This window comes from Asterias rubens, chromosome 15 (genome assembly GCF_902459465.1).
Source record: "Asterias rubens chromosome 15, eAstRub1.3, whole genome shotgun sequence".
Taxonomy (NCBI): Eukaryota; Metazoa; Echinodermata; class Asteroidea; order Forcipulatida; family Asteriidae; genus Asterias; species Asterias rubens.
In genome coordinates, this window is record NC_047076.1 from 5,440,299 (window position 1) to 5,467,596 (window position 27,298).

The window sequence follows — 27,298 nt, forward strand, 5'->3', positions numbered from 1 at the left end:
ATAAAAGAAAAAAAACCCACCCTTGCCACACGAAGTTGTGTGCTTTCAGATGCTTGATCTCGAGGCACGAAATTCTAAATCTGAGGTCTAGAAATCAAAATCGTGGACAATTACTTCTTTCTCGAAAAACTATACGCCACTTCAGAGGGAGCCGTTTCTCATGATGTTTATACTATCAACCTCTCCCCATTACACGTTACCAAGTAAGGTTTTATTGTAATAAATATTTTGAGTAATTACCAAAAGTGTCAACTGTCTTTAAGTCAGATATATAGAAAATGTTAAAGTCATGAAGTGTTCTTGGAAATGATAGGGATTAACATCAACTCTCGCTGCCATATCAAAGTACGCTGTTCAATTATACATACAAGGTAGAATTTAATACGTGACCGCAGATCCGCACTCTGATAAATATAATTGTAGTGTTGTGAAAAACAAATAAAACTTTAGTCAACTTGAAATATTGGAGGTAACTATAAAACGATGACGTGTATATACGTCTCAACCTACGGACTCAGTAAATGCTGCCGGTGGTAGTTAGGTGACCGATGAAACCCTATAAATCAACCCGTCAGACGACGACGGGAAACCAGACACGCATTATTTGACCTAGGCATCTCAACGTGGTTTCATGCAGGGGTTGTTAATTAGTCAGCAACATAAATCTACTCTCTGCTTCTATATAAAGAGGACTCATCTCGTATTGGACTCGGCAGACACACAGTATTAAGAGCTTCGAAATTGTTGGTGTTTGAAATGCAGTAAATCAGTGGTTGTTTTTTGGTCATATTTGTGGCGGTGAACGATGTCATGAGAAGTAAAGACTTAGCAACCATCTAGTGTGAACACATAGCAGTGATTTACACACAGTGTATTGGTAACTTAAGTTTACTAACAAACGAGGCTTCTAACTCGCAGGTCGAAACAGAGCCGATTGGGTACACATCCGCAGACAAGACTCAAACAGGTAAGCGCGTTTTTTTTGGTCCGGTCGTATTTTTGATAATTGACGGAACATGAAATGTAGGGTTTTATGTTGTGTAATTGCAACCGCATCAACATTAGCTTCTATGTTGTCTTTGATTGATGTCTTTGGAAAGTGGAGTTGTAAATTCAGTTCAAATTCAAATTCAACTGTATATGGTTAAGTTCAATAGCATATGGCGGTAAAATATTGAATCAATTCGACTATGTTCGAAACTTACAACACTTTTAGACATCAATACATTTTTAACATCTTGTCAGTCTTTAATTTATCTCAAGCAAGCATAGTTCTATATGCTATCAAATTCTACAAAAATGTTGTTGATTGTATGCGATTGAAGAACTAAGGTCCCGCGGTGCAATTCAAAATATTATCAAAGGACTTTGACAGGATTTTCGATGATAGTATCGTCATGGATCCTTCGAAAACAATTTGACATTTTATAAAATTAGGATTACCCAAATCGTTTTTTTAAGGATGAGTTTGTGATAATTTCTCTTTCGGGTCGTTTATAAATAAGTTATTTTACGCTGGCAACAGTTTCTGAGTACATGAAGATGTTTCTAAATATTTTGTTAGGCGCCGAGTAGGGAAGGTACGTTTTCATTATTGTCGGAAGAGGTAATTCCTGGAACAGGTTTATTAATCCATCCTCCATTTTCAGACACCATTATTATTTAACTTCTCATTGGAATACTTGTGTATATAAAAACCCATCGACGGGTTCTTATCGAAACCGAATGGGCAAACGAAATCCCAAACCTAAAGCCATACGGTGGTACGAAGCTGTCATAGGCTTTTGTATTACTTTAAAAAAAATCAAGGCAAATTTACTTTCGGTTTTTGGAACCGTTCGATTGTTTTAATCGTTGATTAATTGCAGATGTATAATGTCGCGTTTTTAAAAAAAATAGATAATGCCGGAAAACTGAAGCGAAATATCAACGCAGGAAGAACCATACGTATAGGAATTGATAGTATTACAGACAGAAACGCTTCTCAGATTCAAATTTTAGGGCATAACAACTTTTTTTTTTTCAACCACTGTGTCATTACTTTGAAGTGAATTGTTTCTCAAAATACTCAATACTATCGAAAGCTGCTGTATAGGCTTCTAGTCAAAGTTTGACACTAAATTGAAGAGTGATAACCAAACGATACATTCCCTGTAAGCATCGAATGTCATCTCTGTATGCGTTTAATATGATTACTGTTTCGCTTACTGGATTCCAACACAATCATTCGATTATATTTTGATATTTGTTCCAACATTAGCAGTCGGTGCTCATTTGTTGAGTTTCTTTATGTTATGCAGGATCACGTTTGTAATGTATTTTGTTCTGCATATGCCTGCGTTTGGTGATTACAGCAACAACAACCGTTATATTAAGCATTGAAATGATTTAATTAAGAACAACTTGACATTCATTCAGATCCCCCGATGTATTTAATCAAGAAATCTAGGATTGAATTTCCGTATATTAATGTTTTTATTTTATTGCTTTCATACTTTGTTTTGACGAGTAAAACAAATGAAGAGTATACTCGGGGAATTTCGAGATTGTTTTTGTTCCAATAGCTTTGGTAACAAGTTCGATGACTTACAAGGTGAAATATTGAAATACTTTGAATTTTTTAAAGATGAATGTGACTGTAGTTAGCAATGTTTTTGATTACGAAGTGTCTGCCTCCATCTTGGTCATGTTCCTTGTATCTAATAACAATAATGCATGCTAATAATAACTTTGCTAATAGGAACCAGACTATTTTATTCTTCCAGCCTCGGTTTGGTTACATTGATTTCAATGGGATAAATTCAAGATGGCTGCACCATGATGAAGGTCTATGCAGCCCAATGTTGTAAAACAAAATATGTGATGTATGGGTTATTGAGCACAAGCGGATAGGCGCGTTAAGGCGCTGAGAGCACTAAGCATTGTGGATACCAACACCTTTCAAAATGCAGTCAATTAAAACAAATAGCGCTCAAACCATTATCTGATTCCTGATTCCATGAGGATTATCGTGTACGAAAATAATGTGTCCAATCGACCCCATGTGTTCTATGTTCGCATAAGACCCTATAGCCTGTCGTTCTACTGTCAACACCCTGTCAAACCCGCTCGCCGTGCGCGGGCACACGTCGCCTCAGGCGGCAGACACACGGGGCGCTTTAGCCGCCTTGGTCATGAACAAAAAACGTGCATGCCATAGCAAAGAAAACAATGCAATTCTTGGCGAGAAAACAATTGCACATATCCGTAGCAACGGGTAGCATTACGTCACGTATAGCTTTTCGTCGCTTTCAGAATCCCCACTCGAAGAATGAATTTCATCGCCTGCGCTCAACTTGAAGACGTGTGTTATAGAATTTGCTAGATCTGTGTGGTAGACCGAATACGATATATACAGTACATTGTTTCACACTCAGCTCTCTCGTTTAATTTAATTTCGGCTTCGCCTTTCTACACCCGGAGCGTGATATAAATTCGCGCCATTTGAAGCTGTGTTGCGTGTAACAATCGCAGTCGTGATCGTGCATTGGCTATGGTGTGGGCATGCAGCGCAGGGAAACCTGTTTTTGCGAGCGTGCAATCGAACCAACATGGGTGGCGAAATCAGAGTTGAGTAGAGCAGAGATTGGTCAATTAAATTACAAACTGATCCCCCCTGCCCAATTGTGTAAAAATTGTGACTAATTTTCTCAGGTTACGGAAGTTTTTGTCACTTGTGAAAATATTGACCGAAACGGTAGTGGATCCGTGACCAGGGAGTACCGTCAGACCATCAGCTCGCACCTATTAATCCGCTATACGTGCACACTCCACTGAGAATGCTTGTTAGGAGACCACAATACGAATCAATATGGATACAAATGATCCTGCGAGGGATGAGGAAAGAGTTGAATTGTACTTGGTACTTGTTGTGACGTTCAAATTAATGACTTATAACAAAAAGGACAATACATTCACCACAAAGAAAGACAATAGGGTCCACCTTTGTCGACTACGAGTTGACATAGCAAGACCCCACAAGCCGGGTGTGTGTGTGTATCAAAGGAAAGTCTACAGGTGGTTACAACACAGAAATTAGGTTTACAGAAATTCTCCTGTTGCGAATTCACAGTTACTCCACAAAATAAAATCACAAAGATAGGACAAAATAAGAGTCAAGAGAGTAAAGAGAAAGCACTGTACAATTCATTATTCGAAAGTGAAAGTTGCACAAAAACTTAACAGTCCAGTAAATCGCAGCCGACGCACTGTGTTTGTGCCATCAAACAGCGCGCCATGATTCTACATGCGAGTTTGCAGGCGTGATGAGGCCTCCGGACATAGTGCCGCTGTAGTCACATTATTAGCTAGGAGACTCTTTCTGAAGTGTTCTTAAAAAATGAGAAAAAAACTAATTAAGAAAGAAGACCAGAAGACAAGAAGTAGACAAGAAGTACAACAAATTAAATTGAGTTGAATTTGCCGACGTTAAAGAAACCTTCACCCTTGCGTCGGACATCCTCAAATATTAAAAAAAAAGAAAAACACTGATAAGTCTAGCACTAATTTAACTGAAAACAAAAAAACGTAATGTTAATATGGCAGCTGTTGTGTGTAGTTTCGCTCATTGTAAGAATGTAGGCTTTGTAAACACTAGTCACCTTTTGAAAATGTTGTGTAGAAATCTAATTTCAAAATAAGTTTCATCCAAAATAAGGAGAATAACATACCCAGTAAAAAACCTTTGGTTACTTCGCTCTTTCTAAAGAAAACCTTGAGAATCGCAGGCACTTTTGACAAAATGGATCTACCGGGCCTTTGATCTTTTAACGGGCACTCTAGCTTACTAGAGGGTGTGTGATCTATTTCAAATTCCCAAACACATCATTTCACTTTGACTTGAGAAATGTCAACCCTTGTAGGCAGGAATAGGTTTCCGTAACATTAGGTTTCATACTAGATTTCATTCCTTTAAACGAAGCTCCTGCAGCTGATAAACACACCGTGCTCCCCTTCGCAGCAAAACATTAAAGTGTTCAGCAATAATTGTTAATTACAACAAAAAGTCATTTAAATTATGCGGAATCATTTATTACCGGGTTTTTTTCTAAAGATTTTTTTGTTTACATATTTTAGTGTGCCGATGTACCCGATGAAACGAATTGGCGCCCTATTGATACAATTTTTCAAGATTTATAGTTTTGTAAGATCCAGTCTTGTTAAGATTGCTTAACAGCACAACACTTAAAGTTGTTGCTGTTGATATTGTTGATGTTGTTGATGTTGTTGATGATGACGCGTTGATGTTGTTGATGTTGTTGATGATGACGTTGTTGATGTTGTTGATGTTGTTGATGATGACGTTGTTGATGTTGTTGTTCTTTAATGATGTTGTTTTTCTTGTATATGGGATATTTTATGGTTACGTTTCTTAGGAGCTGGTTGGATTCAAAGGATACAGCATTCCTTTTGGTCAATGTTTTAGTTGCGTTTTGCTGTGCAGAGGAGATTGATATGTAGATTAATTTGGAAGCTTGACGTCTCTAGCAATTATTAAAATCAATCTTTCTAAAATGAAAACAAGGGATCTGCAACCCGTATAAATGAAGTAAATACGATTGAATGAAACGTGCCCAGTAAACACTGTCGTTGGGTTACGGTGTAATTCTTCCCTTTTGGCGCGAAATCTTATAATTAAATTCAACCTTCGATCAAACTGCGTCAAGCGTTTCTATTGACATCAAATATCAATCAAATTGTAGATGTGTTTACGTTTTTTCCTAACAAGAGTGTGCGAGTTCAATTAACAAAGCACCATGTTGCAAAGTGGCATTTGATTCAAACATGATCGCTCATTCTCTAATACAGTCCTTTGAGAAAAACACCTTCTTGTCAAGGGGTTATCCAGAATCTCATTGTTGAGGATTAAGCTTAATTTCTGTTGTCATTTCCAACGACACGAGGGTTCATTAAGGGATCTTAATAGCTTCACCAATGATATCTAGTATTATTGGGGTATTACATTGGATAATATTGTCAATTAGAAAGTTAAGTGCTTGACTGCATTGATGTCTGTTCGTCTTGTGTGTATATTTCATCAGGCTCTCTCTCTCTCTCTCTCTTGCCAGTCGTCTTCTTATTCCACTGAAGTGTTTTCTCAGCTCCTATCCCGAGTGCACGTCACCACCTTGATCCCAAATATATGGCACTCTAGAGTTTCCGCTCTAGCACTCGGCGGCATCAACCAATAACACTCGAGCAGCAAGCCAGCGTGACTTATAGATCCCTCCTACTTGTTGCGAACAGAGCGCGGGAAAGCAGCAGCAGAAAACGGACAACTTTAGAAACCTATGACGGCTTCCTCTAGAATGCATACCGCAAAAGGCAACACCTGTTACCAAAAGTACCTGATTTTCGCCCTTCGATTTTTAGTTCCCCTCCTTTTGTTGTCCTCAAGGGGGGACTTAGTTCTATGCCAATTCTCTCTCCAGAGCTTAAAACAATGATTGGGGCGGTTTACCCCGCGTATATCTTAACCCAGTTTCAATAGACACGTTGTTTCCTTCTGACAGACAAAAAAAAAAAAAGCAGAAAAGAAAAAAAAGAGGGGAAAAAATCCGTCGGTGGGGGTTTCTGGCGATCGATGTCAAACGACCGCTAGCGTTACATTAACCCTTAAGCGATGGCGACTTGGACGGTAGAACCCAAGCCGAAAAGAGACAGCGAGCTAAAGCACTTTTGATTTGAACGTTAAACAAAAAGTGGACGGTAAGTGGACTAACTGGAGTCTCACTTACATCAGTTAAGGTTATCAAATTTGTGGAAAAGGGAATGCCGCTTTGCTCGCACTTGGAGTTTGCTTATACTGAAACGAGGTGTCACACGGAATTTAAAGTGAAATATACCCACACGCGATTTCTAAAAGCTTCTGAAGACTTAGTAATTTTAAGTTACTGGTAATAATTTAGGGGCTTCATATTGTTATGAATAAGGACAGGATTGGAAACTTCTTCTGTGATACAGTTTTTTTTTGCGTTTGCACTACGTCCATTTCGGGAATCTATGAACATTGAATGTTAATTGTTAAAATTCATATTTAATTTGGGTGGATTTTTTTCTCTGCTTTTCATTCACAAATGTTTTTGCATTCATTAGGAAGATAAACAGCAAAGTAGTTTTGTGAAGTGTCGTTTCTTAAATAATTATCATTATTGAAGAGACCAGTATAAAGCTAAAATAATCACGCATCTGATGCAACTTTTATAGATTGCGCCAATTTGTTATTTTGTAATACTACAATGTCCATAATTATTTTATCAAAACGCAGAAAATGTTTCTCGCAGAACTCGTTTCACATAACCTAATGTTGTTATTTGATTCACTGCCTATAGTATGAAGGAATGCATAGTGTTTGTTAAAACACTCGTCACTATCACCCAGGCAACGGACAATAAGACAATTCAACGGGATCACTTTACTGGTTTGTTAGCCATATACTTCAAAACAAAATTACTGCCAAACCTTTAAAAGGTTTCAACAGCCAAAAATATGCATAATCTGAAATTTCAATGGTGCCAGTGTTGCACAGTTTCAATTTGGTACGCAAGAAGGGGGCTTTCAGTTTGAGATAGAATCATATATTTCAATTTGAAGGGTTTTGTCTTTAAAATGTCAAGCGGTGGTACCCATTACGACTGCATTGCGTTATACACGTCACCTCGATTATATACAGCGATAACACACGGCATTTATACAGCTTGGAGGACTTTATAGTCATTCGGTATAAACACATCAAACTGTGTGGGTTTTAAACTAGAGCTTGATCTTTTGACACAAAGGTTGAGTTTGTACCAATTGATATGAACCTTGTCCGTAAAACAACTGCCGGGGTGTAAACGTATTTCGCGGGTTAGCAGACAACCTATGGCGGCCATATTGCGCGTTCACCATTGATTAGAACTGTGACGTCATTTAATTTCAAACAGGCATGTTAACGCGCCTTTTTGTGTGCTTACGGTTAGCAGCGCTATTATAATATGGAAATCGCACAGTAAGCACAAAATCTGCCGTTAAGCAGCTTTATGAAATATGGCCCAGGTTTTGAACCGTTTTTTTTTTTCACTTCTGCAAATTGACTTTTTTATATCTTCCATTTTTTCTTTTGAAGACTTTTTAGAGATTATTTTAAACAGTGAGTCTGATTACGTGCACATGACTTGATGCAGTGAAATTCTCACCCTAAAACAAAATCATATGGATCAGACTCAAACAAATCATTACAATCGAGTTGTGAAAGTGCAATGGTTCATGAATAATTCACTACAGACATTTACGGAGAAAAACACCTCTATAACGACATGCGATGTGGGTCAATAATGGCGAGTTGAATGAAGCCATATTCAAGCATCTTGCATTTTCCTTTTTTTTGTACATTAATAGGCAAAAACACATTACCCTTGGTGCTAAATTCGTCACAATTAGAGAGTTTTCACTCGAAATGGTCAATTTTTGCTTAGTTCGTGTACTAGCCATGGCCAGATCATTGCCAGCCATCGGAGAGGTATCCGCTTTAGGGGCGGCGCAAGAGATGGGGGGGGGGGGCAACACTTTCCCTAACATTTGAAGAAGACAATAAACAAGGGGAAGGTGAAATAAATGATAATGAATGAAAGAACGAAAAAAGGTGGGAAAGTAGTCTTGGAGAAAGGTGTTTTACCTTTCCTCATCAAAGAAGATTAGACTCTCTTGAAAGATGAGGTTAATAATATTATTGACAATGTCAGCAAACAAATTGTACAAATTATGCAATTAAAACCACAATTATTTAATTGGAATATAGGATGTGTATATATATACCTATTCCAGTATAAAATGCTAATTGCATTGTTTTTCTAAACTTAGGTTTACACAACTCCTATATCCAACTTCGCGTTGGCGCTTTTAGGATTGCACGATCGCACACCCTAATCGCCACTTCCATTTTATATTAACTTTCAACAGCACTCGAAAGTTAAGGCAGTTTTCAATTAGTTTGACCAAATCCCTGTGTTTGACTGGAAAGTTCAAGTTTGGGCTGGAGTTAACTCAAGTGGCTAGTTTACTATCTGGATCTGAAAACCCTTGCAAGCAGAAAAGGGTTTTGCACGCCACGCCAGTATCATCTCTGATTGCCTGCCAAGTGCTGTTCAGACGACAGCAATTAAACTGGGGTCCCTTGCTTAATTTCAGCAAGGTTGTTAAATAGCCATGTTTGACTAGAGTTTGCAAGAGAACTTGGACAGTATAGACAAACAGTGTTGTCCTTTCACACAAAGTCCAATTTTTATTATTTAAAGACTAACTGTCTAAGACCAGTCTTCTCATTTGGTGTATCTCAACATATGCATAAAATAACAAACCTGTGAAAATTGGAGCTCAATCGGTCATCGAAGTTGTGAGATAACTATAAAAGAAAAAACCCCAGCCTTGTCACACGAAGTTGTGTGCTTTCAGATGCTTGATTTCGAGACCTCAAATTCTAAATCTGAGGTCTTGAAATCAACTTCGTGGAAAAATACTTCTCTCTCGAAAACTACATCACTTCAGAGGGAGCCGTTTCTCGCACTGTTTTATACTATCAACCTCTCCCCATTACTCGTTACCAATTAAGGTTTTATGCTAATAATTATTTTCAGTATTTACCAATAGTGTCCACTGCCTTTAGTAACCTAACAACCTTACGGCTATGGTAGGCTTGGGTAATTACAGCTATGGTTAGGCTTGGGTCATTACCGCTATGATTAGGCTTATTATTATTATTATTATTATTATTATTATTATTATTATTATTATTATTATTATTATTATTATTATTATTATTATTATTATTATTATTATTATTATTATTATTATTATTATTATTATTATTATTATTATTATTATTATTATTATTATTATTATTATTATTATTATTATTATTATTATTATTATTATTATTATTATTATTATTATTATATTATTATTATTATTATTATTATTATTATTATTATTATTATTATTCATACTTCATCAAGCAGTGCTCTTTACCATCATATAAAAAAAGACCGTTTAATTCTCGTGTAATCTCCAACATTCAACTTCGTGAAAATCTTGGAACTGTACTTGGGCACACAATCCAAAACATACTCTTCTCCTTTTCAATTGACTTTTCGCAGCTGCCCGCAATAACCCGTTGGGAATGTAATAAAACCACTTAAGAGTCAAGCAACCCTGCCTATTAATGGGCCTTCCTTTTCCCCTTCCCACATGCCCGGCGCGATACTATAAACCTCTCTTCGAAATTTCCAGTCTGCTTGATTGTCCTATAAACTTTCCCCCTTTTTCAATTCTGGAAATAATAAATCAAATTTCAGTATATAATCACTCTGGCAACGCATCTCACATTATCCTCAGTGTGTGGGAGCAGTGGATGTTTCTACTTTAGCGAGTTGCGTTGCCCCCCAGGCTAACACGAGACGTACGTGTATTGACTACGTGTTTCTAAACAAGTAGTTTGTAGCATGCTTGCACACAGATAATAAACACTGTAAACACAATGTGACGCCCTCCCCCACAAGTATTCACAGCCCCCATCATCTTGAAGGAACGTTTACCTCTTACAGGTCAAAGGTCGACAAAGGGTCTAATATTTGTTCATTTATTAAGGCACGGGACCCTATTGGTAATTGTCAAAGACAAGTTTTCTCACTTGGTGTCTCTCAACATAATCCATGGATTAACAAACCTGTGAAAATATGACTCAATTGGTCGTCGAAGTTGCGAGAGAATAACTATAGAAAAAAAAAAAAACACCATTGTCACACAAGTTGTGTGCTTTCAGATGCCTTAAAATAGAGACTTAAGTTGAGGTCTCGAATTCAATTCAAATATTTCAGTGAGAAATTATACTTCTTTCTCGAAAACTACGTTACCTCAGAGGGAGCCGTTTCTCACCGTGTTTTATACTATCAACAACTCCCCTTTGCCCGTTACCAAATCAGTTTTTAAGCTGACAAATATTTTGAGTAACTATCAATTGTGTCAAGGCCTTTACAAACTGTTTTTCTAAATTATGTGTTAATATTTTGTAGTTTTAACCATATTTACACTACAGACTTACTTTTTGGTTTATTATTATTTGTTGATTCAAGATATTGTGACATGCCGTGTGTTTGACATTCTCACAAAACGTTTGAGCGCAATACACTCTCATTCTGTCACTGCCTGCATGGAACAGAACTTTGGTCAGTTCATTGAGCGAGACACCAATTATGCATACTGAATTCCCAACGTTCATCTGATAACGACATTAAGCCTTTGCTAATAAGTCTACCCCACGACCTTTTTGTCTCAAAGGTTCGGCCGATTACAGCAAATTACTAATTTACGACGAGAAGTAAACACTTTTGGGTTCATACAACTAATTTGTTCGCAGCAAATGTTAAAGAAAAATAGCAATAGTCTGAAAAAGAATTCATTATATTATAATTATTTCGTTTATAATTCAGAAATAAAAATGAAAACTGTCAAGACCTTCTTTTACTTTCTTATATCCCCCCAACATGTTTTTTCCCGAAGGCAATGAGAAAATAATGAGTGAAATATGGAATTTAGCCTTCGAGAACGACGCTTCTAGGGCCGAAACGTCAGGCCATTTAGTATGTTTTTGAAATATGAACTTGTTTAACACCGTATTCGACTTTCAGGACCAGATGGGTTTGATGTTCTGCGATGACGTATAAAAATAGTCACACATCTGTTCCGACCAGGGCCCAATTTCATAGGGCTGCTAACCACAAACATTTGCTTAGCATGAGATTTTTGCCTCGATAAAAACAGGATTACCAACCAAATTTCCACGTGATTTTCAGGGTAAGCAAACATGAATACCAGTAACAAACAATATGCAACAAGCGGACATTCGGTAGGCAATCCTGTTTTTATCAAGGAAGACATTTCATGCTAAGCAAATGTTTGTGCTTAGCAGCTCTATGAAACTGGGCCCAGTGTGTAACTACGTTCTTGGTCTGATTTTTATGAAGAAGTGAAACAAAAGTATTGAATGTGTTTCAAAATTATTCACGAGAGTATATTTAAAGGTAATTACTCTAGAATAAAAACTCACTTGTTAACGAGCAATGGAGAGCTGTTGATAGTGTACAACATTGTGAGAAACGGCTTCCCCAAAGTAAGGTAGTTTTTGAGAAAGAGGTAGTTTGTTACTAAAATATTAAAAGAATATTACAAAATATTGTCAAACATTGCCACATATTACAACCATGTTAAAATTAAGCAAGGGACCCTAGTAAATTTGCTATCATGTGAATAGCACTTTTGCTTAGGTAGGTCTCTTTACTACCTTTTAAAGGGAAGGTACACGTTTGGTAATTACTCAAAACAAATATTAACTTAAAAACTGACTTGGTAACGAACAATGGAGAGCTGTTGATAATGTAAAACATTGTGAGAAACGGCTTCCCCTAAGTAAGGTAGTTTTTGAGAAAGAAGTAATTTGTTACTAAAATATGAAAAGACTTCAGCTGAAGTCTTTTATAATGCATGTAAAAGCACATATCTTTGTAAATGGGAATCAATGGTGTTTTTCTTCATTCTCTTGAAACTTCGACGACCAATTGAACCCAAATCTTCATAAATTTGTTATTTTATGCATATATTAATAAGATTCACCAAGTGATAATATCGGTCTTTGAAAACCCCAGTGCCTATTACGCCAATAAACGGCTGGAAAAAAGTTCAGCCTAACGGAAAACCCCCAGCTTGAAACAGCTTGTTTTTGAGCGAGAAACGTACGTCACAGGATGCTCATTGAAAACCAAACCCAAAAATAAGTTCACCACCACGACAATGAAGGTTAAATGAAACATGACCCAGTAGTATCTTGTTAACCTCTAGTGCCCGGATCAGCCTTGGAATTAAACACACAAATATAAAGTGGTTCTCCGTCCCAAGTTGTCTCCGATACTTGAATTAAACAGAACTTGAAACTTTCGTCTCGGCAACTATACACACAAACTCCGTGAGGTCCATCCAAAAGACCATATTTGAATGACTTTTGCGAACTGTGCACTCGGATTTCAGAAGAAGTTATACACACTACTTGTTAAAATCATTTGAGTGGGATGTCCACGTGGTGCCCTCTAACCATGTTACGTAAATTGGTTGCGGGAAAGTGCTTGAAAACACGGACACCTTTAAAATTGAAATCTTACTGTGACCCCTTCAGGCGTTTTGCTTTTGAAGCATACAACTTGGATCTGTTCCTCCTAGGATTACAATGGGAACTTTTGGGAGGGTGGTGGATGGAATATGATCAGCCAAAACTGAGTTTTAAAATGATGTCATAGCTCGTCAGAAATGTTGTGACTATCAGAAATATACCTGTTATGTCTTGTGTAGTTAAAAGATTAGCCAAGCTCCATTGACAACCTTATACTCCTGCCCACGCCTAGGTTGTTCGCGACAGCTCGATTTCACCCAACTTGGTAACGCAATTGTGTCAGTTAAATCATTCAGTTCTCTCATGGAGTAAATAGAGAGCTTAGCATCTTTTATTTGGCAAACACATTCTTACAAGTTGTTTGTTTCGTAAATTTCCCCATAGTCTCAGAATACACAATTAAACCACAAACAATAGAAGTTACAAAAGGACAGTGCATCGCTAGACTGGTGCCCTGTGCAAAACAGTGACTGATCTTACAAACCCAATGTGTTTTTGTATAGGATATCAACCTCGTTCCCAGGGGTGATCGATCTCACCGCGCCATTTTTTCCCAGCCATGCGTTGCTCGATACGGCGCGCTGCCTATGGTAGCGAGGCTGATAGGATATAGACAGTCTTGCAAATGACGCACAACTACCAGACTTGTAATCACACACATGCCTATACACACAGCTCTGTGTTACAGTCACTCTGTGAACATTCCTTTGATCCGTACATGAATGTCATGGGTGCTTTAAAGCCATTGGAAACTTTCGGTAAACAGTATTGTCCAAGGCCCACACTTCGTGTATCACAACTTATAATTATATAAAATAACAAACCTGTGAAATTTAGGCTCAATCGGTCATCGGAGTCGGGAGAAAATAACGGGAAAACCCACCCTTGTTTCCGCACGTTTCGCCGTGTCATGGCATGTGTTTAAAAATAAATCCGTAATTGTCGATATCGAGTAAAAGTAAAGCATTTCATGGAATAATATTTCAGAGAGAAGTCTTTCACCATTACCTTCTGTAAACCCTGTAAATTATTTGTAAATCTGTGAACTTTTATTTTTTTTTCTGTACCAAAAGTGTATAAAGGCTATGAGTCCTACCCCCCCCCCCCCCCATCCATGTCCTCAAAGCTGTTCACTCTTGCGGGTTACTATTTCGATATCTATGTTAAATCCATTAACAAATGTACATGGTCAACAGAAAAAAAAACGGAATATGCAAAGAACACGGACAACTAAAAATTAATTTTGCACATAACACACGCTAATTAGAAGACAGACATTTGAAAAGGTCCGTCTTTCTGTGTGGTGCCGTTTCTATTTATATATTATTTGTTTATGTACTTCGAAATTGTATCTAGCAACACTACTGCATGCAATTCGTCCCCCAAAATCAAGACTTACTAGTCTCATCGTTAGATTTTTAGTAATGTTGCATCTGTAGCTGAACATTGACAAACATAAAGCACCATTTAGTAGCTCAACCATTCCCACTAACCAGATCTTAGCTCTCTCAATTCAAAATGCTTTATTAAAATTACTGGCACTCATAAATGAAAGCGTTTGAGACAATAATTCATACGAAAACATACTTTGGACTGCCCCAATTTATATACTAGCTTTTAATAATAATTTTGGCGTCTAACGAAAATACAGAGAACACCATACTTGGCTTTGGACAATTATTTTCCCAAAACCCTAATGGCACGCACATTAAGTAAATTCCAGAAACAATTTACAATGATGCAATGTACGGACCTTTGTTTACTCGGCCGAAGTGGGTCACGTTTTTACTGATTATAGCTATTTGAAGGTGTGTATCATTTATAACATAAAATAAAAGTATTTATTATGAATTTACTGCATATTAAGATCAAGACTGTCTTACGCTGTTTTACCAACGATCGAAAGAAACAAACGATGTTAAACCTCATATATACAAATATTCACAAGAGGTCTTTACATATAGAGCCAATACAATTTAGAGATGGTATTACATGGTTGTAGTCGCAAGTTTACTATTTGTTCATAGTTTCTTTTTATTTTTCCACACCATGCAAAGCTTCAAACAACTGGCCCAGTTCATGTTTTTACGCTCCAAAAAATAGTAGTCCTTACAGACTACAATGTCAACAAAAACACACCATCTCTGGGTTCCTGTATTTCAAATTACACTTCCAAAAACAATTAGTGTAACAAAGCCATACACAGAGTAAGAGTATGGTACGCCTACGGTTTAAACTACACGTGCCAGAGGAGAGAATTTGAATTTACAGACAAAGTGGCGGTAGATTAGCCGCCTCCGATGTGTATGCGCTAAACTCACTGCAATTTATTTATGGTCCGGCCCAAGATTCACAATTTAGTTAGACAGTAGACACGAGCATCGCCTAAATTGATGAAGGACCTGCCTGGATTTAGGAAGAGTTATAGACGGTGTGACGCATTGAACCCGTCCTGAGTTAGGACGAGTTCGAGGTTCGGGATTAATCCCAGCTTTTCGTCAAATTGGCTGCAGGTACATGTTGAAGACATGCTGTGTTTCTCTTATTCAAACAATTAATGTTACCAAACTGAGGCTATGGGGAACATGAATGTGGCCAGGTTTTATTACTAATTACTACTGAATACAGCGAACGTGCCATTTCGATGTATAGCATTTATCCTTGAGAAAGATCTTGGAACTAAGATTAAGAATTCATGTTTTTCATCTCAAGGAATAGCTCGAAAAAAGACCTACAAGTTAATAGTTGTTCATTATCAGAAACCTGTTATCTTCTGCAAAGGCCATAATTGTTTTCCGAATGAACTTCTCACAATGACACAAAAGTGACGTGCCTACAAAACATTTCAAAGACGTCAACCCCTAAAACCGAATGTGTCGAGTGGAATTAAATACACTGGACACTATTGGTAGTTACTCAAAATATTTGTTAGCATAAAAAACTTACTTATTAACGAGTACAATGGAGAGCTTTTGATAGAATAACACATTGTGTGAAACGGCTCCATCTGAAGTAACGTAGTTTTTGAGAAAGACGTAATTTATCACTAAAAAAATGTTTGAATTGAGTAACAGACCTCAGCGCCGGGGTCTCGTATTCAAGGCATCTGAAAGCACACAACTTGTGCGACAATCTTGTGTTTTTTTCGTACATTATCCTCTCGCAAATTCGACGACCAATTGAGTCAGAATTTCCACGGGTTTGCTAATTTATGCATATGTTGAGATACACCACGTGAGAAGATTGGTCTTTGACAATTACCAAAGGTGTCCAGCCGTCGTTTTCACCAAAATCTTTCTAACTAAGGATTAATCTTAGGACTTAGGACTTAGGACGAGTTAAATTCCCTACCCAAAGACGTTAGGACGCATTGAACACATCCTAAGTTAGGACGCGAGATTTAGGATTAATCCTAGCGTTTCGTGAAATCGGCTGCCGTGCCTTTAATCGGCAACCGTCTTGCCCATACTTCGATTGAAGATTGTAAAGGGGTTTAAGAACCGCTAGCTGTATCTAGGCCGTATTTAAAACAGCACTGACAGTTACTTCATATCATGTCAGTGGACGGGATAATAAGCGCTTGGATCTTTATACGTGCGTTTGATAGTCAAGCGAGATAAGATTACGCCGGCACCTCTAAGATTGCCCCAAGACGAACCAAAAATCCGGGGTTTGCTTTTTGAATTAAGGATGTAATTAGATGGTAGTCAATTTCACCTGGATTTTGCCTCTGGCTGTAATTGTATCCTTTGATGAGCGCTCGAGGTGGATTCACCACACGGGAAAGAACTGGGTGCTTTAAATGCACACCCAAAGAAATTTGCAAAAGAGGTGTTAAAAATGGTGTTGCATTTTATAGGGAATCAACTGTGGATCAACGATTTGTAAAATTTGAATTATGTCCAAAATAATAAACTGTAGCTATAGCATCAATGTTAAAATCATTCAGTTTCGGATTCCTCGTCAACCAACCAATAATTATTTATATTCCATGTCTAAGAAAGTGCTCAGAACCAGTGTCACCTGTGGTCCAGATTCGGCATTATTTTCGTTTGTGTTAATCCTTGTCTTTCGATAAAGAAGTTCATAATTTACAGTGATCTGCTTTTTTTCATTGCAAAAGGGTTGCATTCTGTTTACATGTAATCAGGTACTCTGAAGTTCCGATCGTGTTTTTTGTCAATCTGGATCTTTGTCTGTGCTTTATTGTTTTAACCATTGCTGAAGAGCTTTAACACATACATTCTAGTATCACCCCATGCGTTGATGGTTATCAAGTGTGACTATGTTTTCCAGAGGGTACGTTGTAATGGCTATAATACGATGATTTAATACACTTCGGTTGGGTATCGGGTTCTATATTAACGGTAAGTTTAACTCCAGACTATAGAGGACCCAATCCGGGGACTGAAGCTTGTTCCCATGGGCGCCGGGATGCTTCCAATCGTGTGGGCGGTGGTGATGCGGACTTCGGAATCCGCATACGCAGATCTCATTTCAATTGCTTAGTGTAGGAGAGAACAATGTGCTAAGTAAACTGTGACGTCAGAGGTCTTCGTTTATGATTACGGTGCACACATTCCGTGAGTGTTGAGTACCGCATCTATCATGGAACTCGACCTTTGAGAAATGTTCCCATGGAGGGAAAAACAAATCGTTTTGTTTGCCTTACTAGAATTAATAGTTATTAAAGTAGGGTTTGGTTTTTATATACTTCCAAAAAATCGTTATTAAATTGTATATAAGTTTGTGTTAAAAAAAGCACTGTACCAACTGAGCTATCTAATCTATCCCTATGTTGGTGGTCTCCCTATCTTGTAATGGATTTGGGAGGATGCCACTCAGAAGCTATACAAGCTTGTCTATTTCTGATTTTAATTCAATCGTGCTGTTTTTATCTTTCGTATTTCGCCTGTATATTGTAACACTTTTCATACATGTTTATATTATATATTCGATGTTTTTTTTTGTATAAAATGGTTAATTTTTAGTGTGTATTTTAATAAACATACTTTTAGACACGCAAAACCAAAACGAATTTCACTGTACACATATGTGTATTTTTTACAAGTGACAATAAAACATTATTATTATTATAAAAAAATTAAAAAATCAATTAACTGGAAAGCCAATATTATGACAATCTTGGTAAGGGCAGCCATTGAACACATTAAGGGATGCAACTTTTGATTAATATCAAGTAAACCAATAGGAGACTTTCCAACGCTAGGCGGCAGCAGACATACCGGGTAAATTTCCATTGTTTACGTAGTTCTGAACATGCGCATAATTCTGAGAACAATGGATTTACCCGGTAAGTCTGCTGCCCTCTATCGTCCCAGAAAGTCTCCCATAGCTGGAGATCAGTTGAGATCAGTTGGTAGCTAATAGCGCCAGCATTAATCACCGGATGAAAAGTACTGTTCAAAATCCATCCGAAACTAAATCGCATACGCCTATACATATACAGATGTGTTTATTTAAGTGTCTTTTATTTTTTACAAAACTAAGTGCTCACTATGCCTGTGATTGTTCTCACATTGCTCGGGAAAGCACAGAGTTTACAGTGCCAACACACCTTGGTGCACACGGGTAAAACTCAAATTAATATTCGTTATCCCCGATGCAAATTTCCATCTATAATGCCGTTTGTTATAATTTCCATAGCTTACAAGACACATTTCCAGAGCTTCTTCAATTATTTGTTGCGTTTTATTCCGGAAGACAAACCGTGAAGAAGTTATGTTGAGTGAAATGGAAATTGCAGATTGATAGCAATAAATTGTGATATCCCTAGTGTTTGCAGCGCGCGTCACTAACACGCCCTCTTCACCCGCGCCACACACACACCCTTAACGGGTTCCTCCCGTTCAATTACTCCCCACAGACAGCCAAGTCATATACAGTTAGCACGAGTAATATTACAGTCTAGCCCATAAGTGAAAACACAAATACGCGCTAAACCCCGCGTGCATCTTCTCACTCGATAATGGGCACGATCTCCAACGTGGTGCAAAACGTAAAAATGAACATCCATGCACACCCACGTCTACACGTCTCTCCCCTAAAACGGAAGAACGCGACCGACCATGAGATAACAACTTTATCTCGACGAGAAAGGTTGGTGTTGTGTTTCAAGTTTCGCATCGATCCACGATGGGCCACGTTTTATTCCGTGACTGTAATTGGCCAAGATACGCGATAGGTCTTTCTTCCCCATGTCCCAAGTTATCATGAAGAGACACATTAGTTCCCCTTTTCGGGAGGTAATGTTATGATGGTGTCCTCTATACAGTATGTCGTTCCATGTGCTTTGTCTCCTGTCTTACCCCTGTCCAATATTATTATCTGAACTCTGTAAAAAATAATCCAATAAAAAATTACAATACACGCCAAAGCAATCTCCCTATACACCGAAATTGTATATGTTTACATGCATTATGCAAACAATTTTATGCAAACAATTTTATTGTAATTTAATGTTTTCATCCATCCTGTCATGGCGCTTGCACTGTTGGATGTTGCTGGGAAAAAAAATCTTGGTATATACAAAATAAAAACATAGTTCGTCCGACGAGCTCTTAATGTTAGATTGTAAAAACACCCGCATCGGGCATGGAAGGTTAGAGTCCCACCCTGATCAAACACCAAACTTAACTTCATCAACATCAGTACAATGCAGATAATGAACAATGTATATACTCCCATGTTTTTCTAATTATCAGGAATCAAACTGGAGGCTTTGCTTGAAAACGAAATTGTACAGCAATGAAAGTGTAATTATATTAAAAGTAATTCAATTGAACATCTGATTCGTTATTTTTTTTTTAATTGATCAGGATATACGAGGGCTGAGATGAAGCCAATTAAAAAGTATGGATGAGCAAATATTATTGTTTCAAATAATTGGGGGTAACAGTCAGCATTAATTGTATTATTCAGGGACACTTTGTCGACGTTATTTTCTCTTTTGTCGAGAGAGAAGTTATTTGAGTCTGTTAATTTCAAAAACTCGTCATCACATCCCTGATACAAAACAATGAGGCAATGCATGGTGAGGTACCAATGGTTTGCGGTAAAACCTTGTGTGTATATTCTTTGCAGGTAGAGTTGTTTTTTAAAGAACTGTCTTGCTATAGTCTACTACCGCAGAGGTACAACAAGATTTTTTATAAAGAAGGCTTTGCTATTAGAAACTTGACAAAGAAAGCTAAATTATGCCATATATGAATGTTGTTCAGTTAATTTAGAATAGGCATTTCGGCTCGTTAACAAATTTAAAACATACGAAACGAAAACATCGCTCGGGACGTATGTGGGACATTTAAATGAGGTTTTCTCCGGGAACCTAAATTAAGTGCTTTAAAATCAGCTGAACCTAAATTAAGATGTTTAGCATTCTGCTTGAAACAAGCACGGGTGTGGTTAAAATCACATTGAATGATTGCTCACGGCATCAGCTGCTCAGCGCGCGCCTAATCCGCACCTCACTGGATACGTTACATGCCCCATAGGAGCACGCCTAACTAGTTCTTATTGTTTTCTTGTCAGCCAAGTGTGGTGAGAGCAAACAGAAGGTGCCAAACACAAGCAAACAACAGGCCTGTCAGCCGTCACTGCCTACCCGTCACCATGAAGACATCAACAATGGTCCTGTTCATCGCCACCGTCCTTCTCGTTATACTCCAGAGCAGAAGTACGCACGCGGGGGAGTTTGATGACCTTTTGGAGAGACGAGCGGGCGGGGTGACAAACTGGGAAACGGAGGACAATGTTGAAACCAACCGTTTCCTTATGCAACTATTACAGGCAAGTTCAAAACTCTTCTATATGTTCTTAAATGTTTGAATGGCATTGCTCCACCTTATCTGTCTAATATGTTTCTTAACATCATGGACATTATTATGCAATCCTTCGAAAACGCCATTCTGAAAATTTATAGGCCTTACCCCGGGGTTGATTCCCTTAACCCTGCCCCTGAGCAGGGTTAATTATTTCCTGGGAAAACGTCATTTCCCGGGAAATTCCCGGGAGTATTTTTGTAGTGTGAACAGATCAACCAAAAGTTCCCGGGAATTTCCCGGGAAATAACTATAGTGTGAACAGGCAAACATTGAGATGAACGCCAACACAAAAGCTCTGGGTAAAACACGGACACAAAAGTCCATTCAATTACAGTTCTCAAATAAAAAAAAAAGCTGTCGCAGAGTAGAAAGCTCCCTTTCGCTTTTTCTAATAGCAACCTGCTCCCACCAGTGGCCGCTCTTCATGGTAGACCAGATTGATCTTTGACCAATACTTCCAGCAAGTGCCATGAAACCCGTCAATCGCACGACAAATTCCATCCGATTGTTATAACGCATGTCTTTAAAACACTGTCACAGCAACCGTCTTCTCCTGCACCCTGACAAGACGTCAGCGACGTCTTCCCCAAACTGCAAGACTTCTTCTCCGCCGTAATCACACAATATATTGGTAAAACAACACGCAAATACACAATTAATGTGCAGTCATTTTGGGTCGCATGTGGCAAGGATTTTGCAGCCGGCCGCGTGGCATTGTGGGAACGGACTTCCGTCCACAAACATTGTAACTTCCGCATGGGCTGACCTGTTTACCACATTACCTGGGGTTTGATCGTATAGTGTGAAACGACCGTGCATATTCCTGGGAAATAGTACTCCCGGGAGTTACCAAATTGGGATAGTGAGAACGGTTGCTGGGGTGGCGGTGGGGTTAAAAACTTCCGGGATTTTCCCGGGAGTTTATTTCCCGGGAAATGGCTCTGTAGTGTGAAAAGGGCTTAAGTTGCTAAGCAAACTGTGATGTCACATTGCAAATAATTATGGCAATACTGACAGCACATCTTCAGATGAATATTTAGTGCTTTGTAAAATCGGCCCATGAGTGTTGTCATTGTCGTCTTAAAATTCCTTTATTCTTAGTTTCCAGTTGAAACATAATACTTCAACAAACACGAACGTATAGCTTGAAGATGGTTTTTTTTTTCATTTTCTCTTCTGTCGCTTGCTTTACTCTAAAAATGGATTGTAACAATTTCTATTTTCCTTTGGTGTGATTTCTAATCTAGTATAATGAATGTAATTATCTACAGCGCTGGTTACTTCACGCGTGTTTCTTATTGAATTCAATAAACGACTGGCGATGGATGCCACACTATGTGCATCAAATTTAATTAGTTTTCGTCAAGAATAAAAACGGCGAGATACGTATACACTTTCTATTCTGTTTGAAATTTCCTCGAGGTGTGGGAAAACCTGGTTGGTCGTCAGGTAGCATGCTCAAGGTGGATATTATAACCAGGAAAGAGCCGGCCGAATAACCTGTAAATGGAAAACAGGTGCTCTTTTAGTGCCAAGTATTGATTAGGTTACCCTTGATATTTGCATTCATAAGATTGTAACTCTTACTAACCATTATTACACGTTTGAGGTGTTTAATATCCGCCTGGGTGTAGGTCCACGAATGTCAAATTAAAGACATCAATTCAAATGGGACTTCAATGAAGAGTTTTTATGTAAAGTTGTGCGTCTAGAGATGAGCGTTTAACAAAGTAACACAGGAGACATAGTGACAATATACCTTCATCAGCACTGATGACGTCACATCTTGTTTACCATTTCTGAAGAACGTGAAACCATAACTGTCTCTGCAGAACTGTCGCAATTAAATGCAGTACCCAGCTTACATCACTTAAGCAATGTCTATAAGCAAACCATGACGTCATCAATACAGGGGTGTAATGCAGTAAAACAAACCGTGACGTCATCAATGCAGGATTTTCTATTCCATATTTAGAAATGTTTATATAAATTGAACGGATACGATCATAAGAGACCACCGCGTCAGTAAATCTTCTGCTCATCGATCGAAGATTTTCCGAACGAATGTTTCTTGAACAACTATTTTTATGGCACGCATTGTATAAGTAGCCCGGGGCCTAAAGTAAGACTATTCTTATCTGAAGTTAGAACCAGTAACTGGTTTTAACTTCAAATTCTATCTCTTAGCATAACCTAGGACTAGTCCTATAACTTATATAGAGGAAGAACATTAATTTTTGATTTGTACTCATACACCGATGTGTGTTAGCACTGGTTACTCAGTACTTTCCCGAGTCCTGTGAAAAAAAATATCACAGGCATATTAACTCGGGTGGGATTCGAACCCACGACCCTTGCAATTCTAGAGCAGTGTCTCGTAACTTAGGAAGACTTCTGTGAGTTCGACCACAGCAATCAAACGGTGCAGCCCAATCCAACCAAGCACCAATATTGAACTATGTAGAAAGCGATTCACCCTGGACCGAACGTGTACCAGAAACTTGGCTCACCATGTTCTACTGTGGTTATACACTAAGAACTCCCGGACAGAATTTACCCGTATTCCGAGTTCCGTTGAGCATGACCTATTTCCCGAGTAAAGTTGACCCGGAAACTTGCTAAAAAAAATAAAGTGATTTTCCCGCTCAAATTCTATGTCAGTTTGAACAATTTATTGGTTATCTTTAGCCAGATTCTGTGCCAAGTTGACCGGGAAGTTATCCAGGAAATAGGTCTTGCTCAACGGGAATAGGAATCCAGGTCAGTTTTGAACTGGGACTTTTGAGTGTAGTTTTTATGATAATGTAGCGACGTTACGACGGCGTTTTACAAATGTTTAGGGACTGAGATATCGTAATTCTCCCTGTGGGTAGCTGTATTACCCTCCCATGGATTCATATCATGACTGGGTGGCGAGATGCAAGCATGATTAGAAACCTACTCACGAACATAACTAGTTACAGAAACTCTGTAGGAATCAGTCTTCACAACTCACTTTCTACTTATTTTGCCGCCATTACTATGATATATTTATACATTATTTTAACTCCCAAAGACGTGTGTGTATTTTCACATCAGTGTCGTGTAGCACTGGACATAATACCGAAACGGTGAAGCTACTGATAATATGTCTAAAGGCACTTATTGGTAGTTACTCAAAATAATTGTCAGCATAAAAAAAATACTTGGTAACGAGCAGTGGGAGAAACAGCTCCCTCTGTAGTCACATAGCTTTTGAAAAAGAGGCAAACTCTCACTCAAGTTATAAGGGACTTCAGCTTAGGTCTTTTATTATGCATCTGAAAGTACACACAGTAATGCAACCGTTTCTTTGATTATTCTCTTGCAAACTCCATTACCAATATTGAGCCCGAAAGTTCACAGGTTTGTTGTTTATGCATATGTTGGGATACACCAAGTGGGAACACTGGTCTTTGACATTTTACCAAACGTGTCCAGTGCCTTTAAAGTTAACCCTATCGAAGTAAAGCATGAAGTAAACATACAAATACAAACGGAGAACCTGCCCCTGAATTGATCTCTAGTTCAAATGAAGCAAAACATAATGTCAAGTACAAAACATGTTTACTAAACAATTCGTGATGAGACTCAGCGGTCTTTAGAAACAGATTATTGGAAAAAAGGGCGGCCTTTCAAAGACCACGGTTTTAATCTCCGTTTAAAAAAATGAGTCAGTTCAATTTAAACCAGATGCACCTCGATAAATCTATGGGATCAGTTAAGTAGAGCACGGTCTATTGTACGTTAAGCAGATAACAGACAACAGCGCGTCGGAGTAAAAAGGGGGGCTTTTTCGCGCCTTTCTATTATGACAGATGCAGCGGGTCCTTTGGGAGATGTTGTACCCGAATCGAAATCAATTAAGCTTGCTTCTTCCGATCAGGTATCTTTTCAAGACTAAGCCATGCTATTAAGGGAAACGAGCAACCTGTTTTAGGAACGGACCACGTGGTGTGGTCACATCCATGGAGGCTTTTGTGAATGACCTCTTTTCATTGATGAAACAGACCACGTGGTGTGGTGTGATATGTGGGACTACGTTTGAATTATGGGACTACTCCTTTGTACACAGCACCATGTAGGCCAATGGTACCTGTGGCGCAATATACTGCCAATCAAACCAGGAACACCAGTGAGGGCGTACCCCCTTCTCTTTTCTGGGTTATCTTACGTGCTTGTTATTGCTGCTGTCCACAATACAAGGTTGTCCGCAATACAGGGTTGACCCAAGCAATGGGCGACCTTACACATAACAGAGGGTTTGTGTTCTAACCGTGCAAAAGCTTCACTCCGAACCATGCGATGCATCAACAGTGTATTTAGTTTGAGGTGACGCGTCAACTCATTATTCGTATTTTACTCTTTTATACCCTGATTAAGTGCATTATGCGCGACGTGGTTAAATCTCTTTAATGCACATTATCAACACTGAAAATCAACCTCCTTCTTTACAAAGTTTGTGTCTATTAATGGGTGATAATAATTCACCAGGAGTGATGACCATCCCATAATGCAACAAGTCAAATATCTACGAATCAATGCTCAGTTATAAATCACTGGATTCGCCAAGAGTGATGACCAACCCCTAATGCAACAAGTCACATCATCTATAAATCAATGCTCAGTTATAAACCACTCGAAACCAAGTCCAACGGGGCCGAACATTATTTTGTTTCAGTGTCCCGCCAGAAAGTCTTGCTACCAATAATCAGCGACTGACCTGTGATCAATAATGAATTAATCAGTTACTATGACAAACTAAAACAACCCTCGTCCATATCACTTCTATAAATAATAGAGAAAGAAACTGGACTCCAATCCAATGCATACAATAACCTTGTCAGTGTGACAATGACAGAAGAAAACGAAGTCGTTCATCTTCCATTGATGAACGTTTACAGACAAAACATTCGGATTGTCAACTTACAGACCAAACTCCCGACCGTTATTTTAGTCAAGACAATCATTGCGAGGTCTTTCTCTTACAAAAAGGGAAATGCTTTCATCCAAGTTCGGGGAAGAGAAATTCAATCAAAGCTGGCTTGGATGTTGCTTGGCCATGGACGGAGCAGACGAGAGCGGAAATACGCCTCGTGTACTTAACTGGAAAACGTGCATCAACAATTATGATGAGACCCAAACGGCGCGGTGGTCAACCGTTAAACAGGCACACCTCGCAATTTCCTCCCTCGACCTGTTCTTCCCTGATCATGCCAAGGCAAGACCCTTTGATGCAGATTCAATTGTTAAGAAAGGTCAGCAAAGATTATTTTTCTTGAGACGGCTGAGAAGCTTCCATGTCAGTCAGCCACTTCTGTTGAAGTTCTACCGAGCGGTGATTGAGAGTGTCTTGACACATTCAATGATCGTTTGGTGGGGCAATGCAACAGCCGATGACCGGAAGCGTATCAGCCGGATCGTTCGCACCGCTAGTAAAATCATAGGTTGCCAACTTCCATCACTTGATGAACTGTATCTCTCTCCAGTTAAAAAACGAGTCCTCTCTATAGTAGATGACCAGTTTCACCCAGCACATTCCCTCTTTCAGCCCATGCGGTCTAAGAATCGTTTTCGTTCAATTAAATCTGGATCCAACCGTACTTTGCAGAGTTTTTATCCCACAGCTGTTCGTGTTCTAAATGACAGGTTTTAATCATGAATGTCTATTTCTGATTTTAATTCTTCGTACTATTTGTATCTTTCGTATTTCGCCTGTTTGTTTATATTATATGTCCATGTATTTTTGTAAATGGTTAATTTTTAGTGTAATTTGTATACAACATAATATGTTTACACACGCAAAACCAAAACGAATTTCACTGTTCTAATATTTGTTTTTTTACAAGTGACAATAAAACATTATTCTTATTCTATTCTATTCTATTTAACGGGAGGTGTGATAAGCTGTGTACAATTTCGGCAAAAAAAAAAAAAAATTATTTTATGTAAAAATACGAAACAAAACTAGATATACTAATATGCTCATAAAATCTCCAACATAAAATTACCTGTATATGGCAATTGTTTTCAACAAAACGTGATGGCCTCTCATTTGAGTCAAATATAGTTCAAGGATGGGTTGCATAGTGTGATTCTTGAAACTCAACTACACGATAAGAATCCATTTTCCTGACCATAAAAACAAAAATGATGTTACTTTAAAATATTGGGCAAAAAGAAAGTGCTCCATAAGGATTTT

The 27,298-nt window shown here is 38.3% G+C and overlaps 1 long non-coding RNA gene across 1 annotated transcript; it reads left to right on the forward strand.

Annotated features, from left to right (window-relative positions):
- Positions 1-628: 628 nt before the first annotated feature.
- Positions 629-20,891, forward strand: LOC117300320. Its single transcript, XR_004520158.1, has 2 exons — positions 629-967; positions 20,786-20,891. It is a non-coding gene; the product is annotated as an uncharacterized LOC117300320 (long non-coding RNA).
- Positions 20,892-27,298: the final 6,407 nt, after the last annotated feature.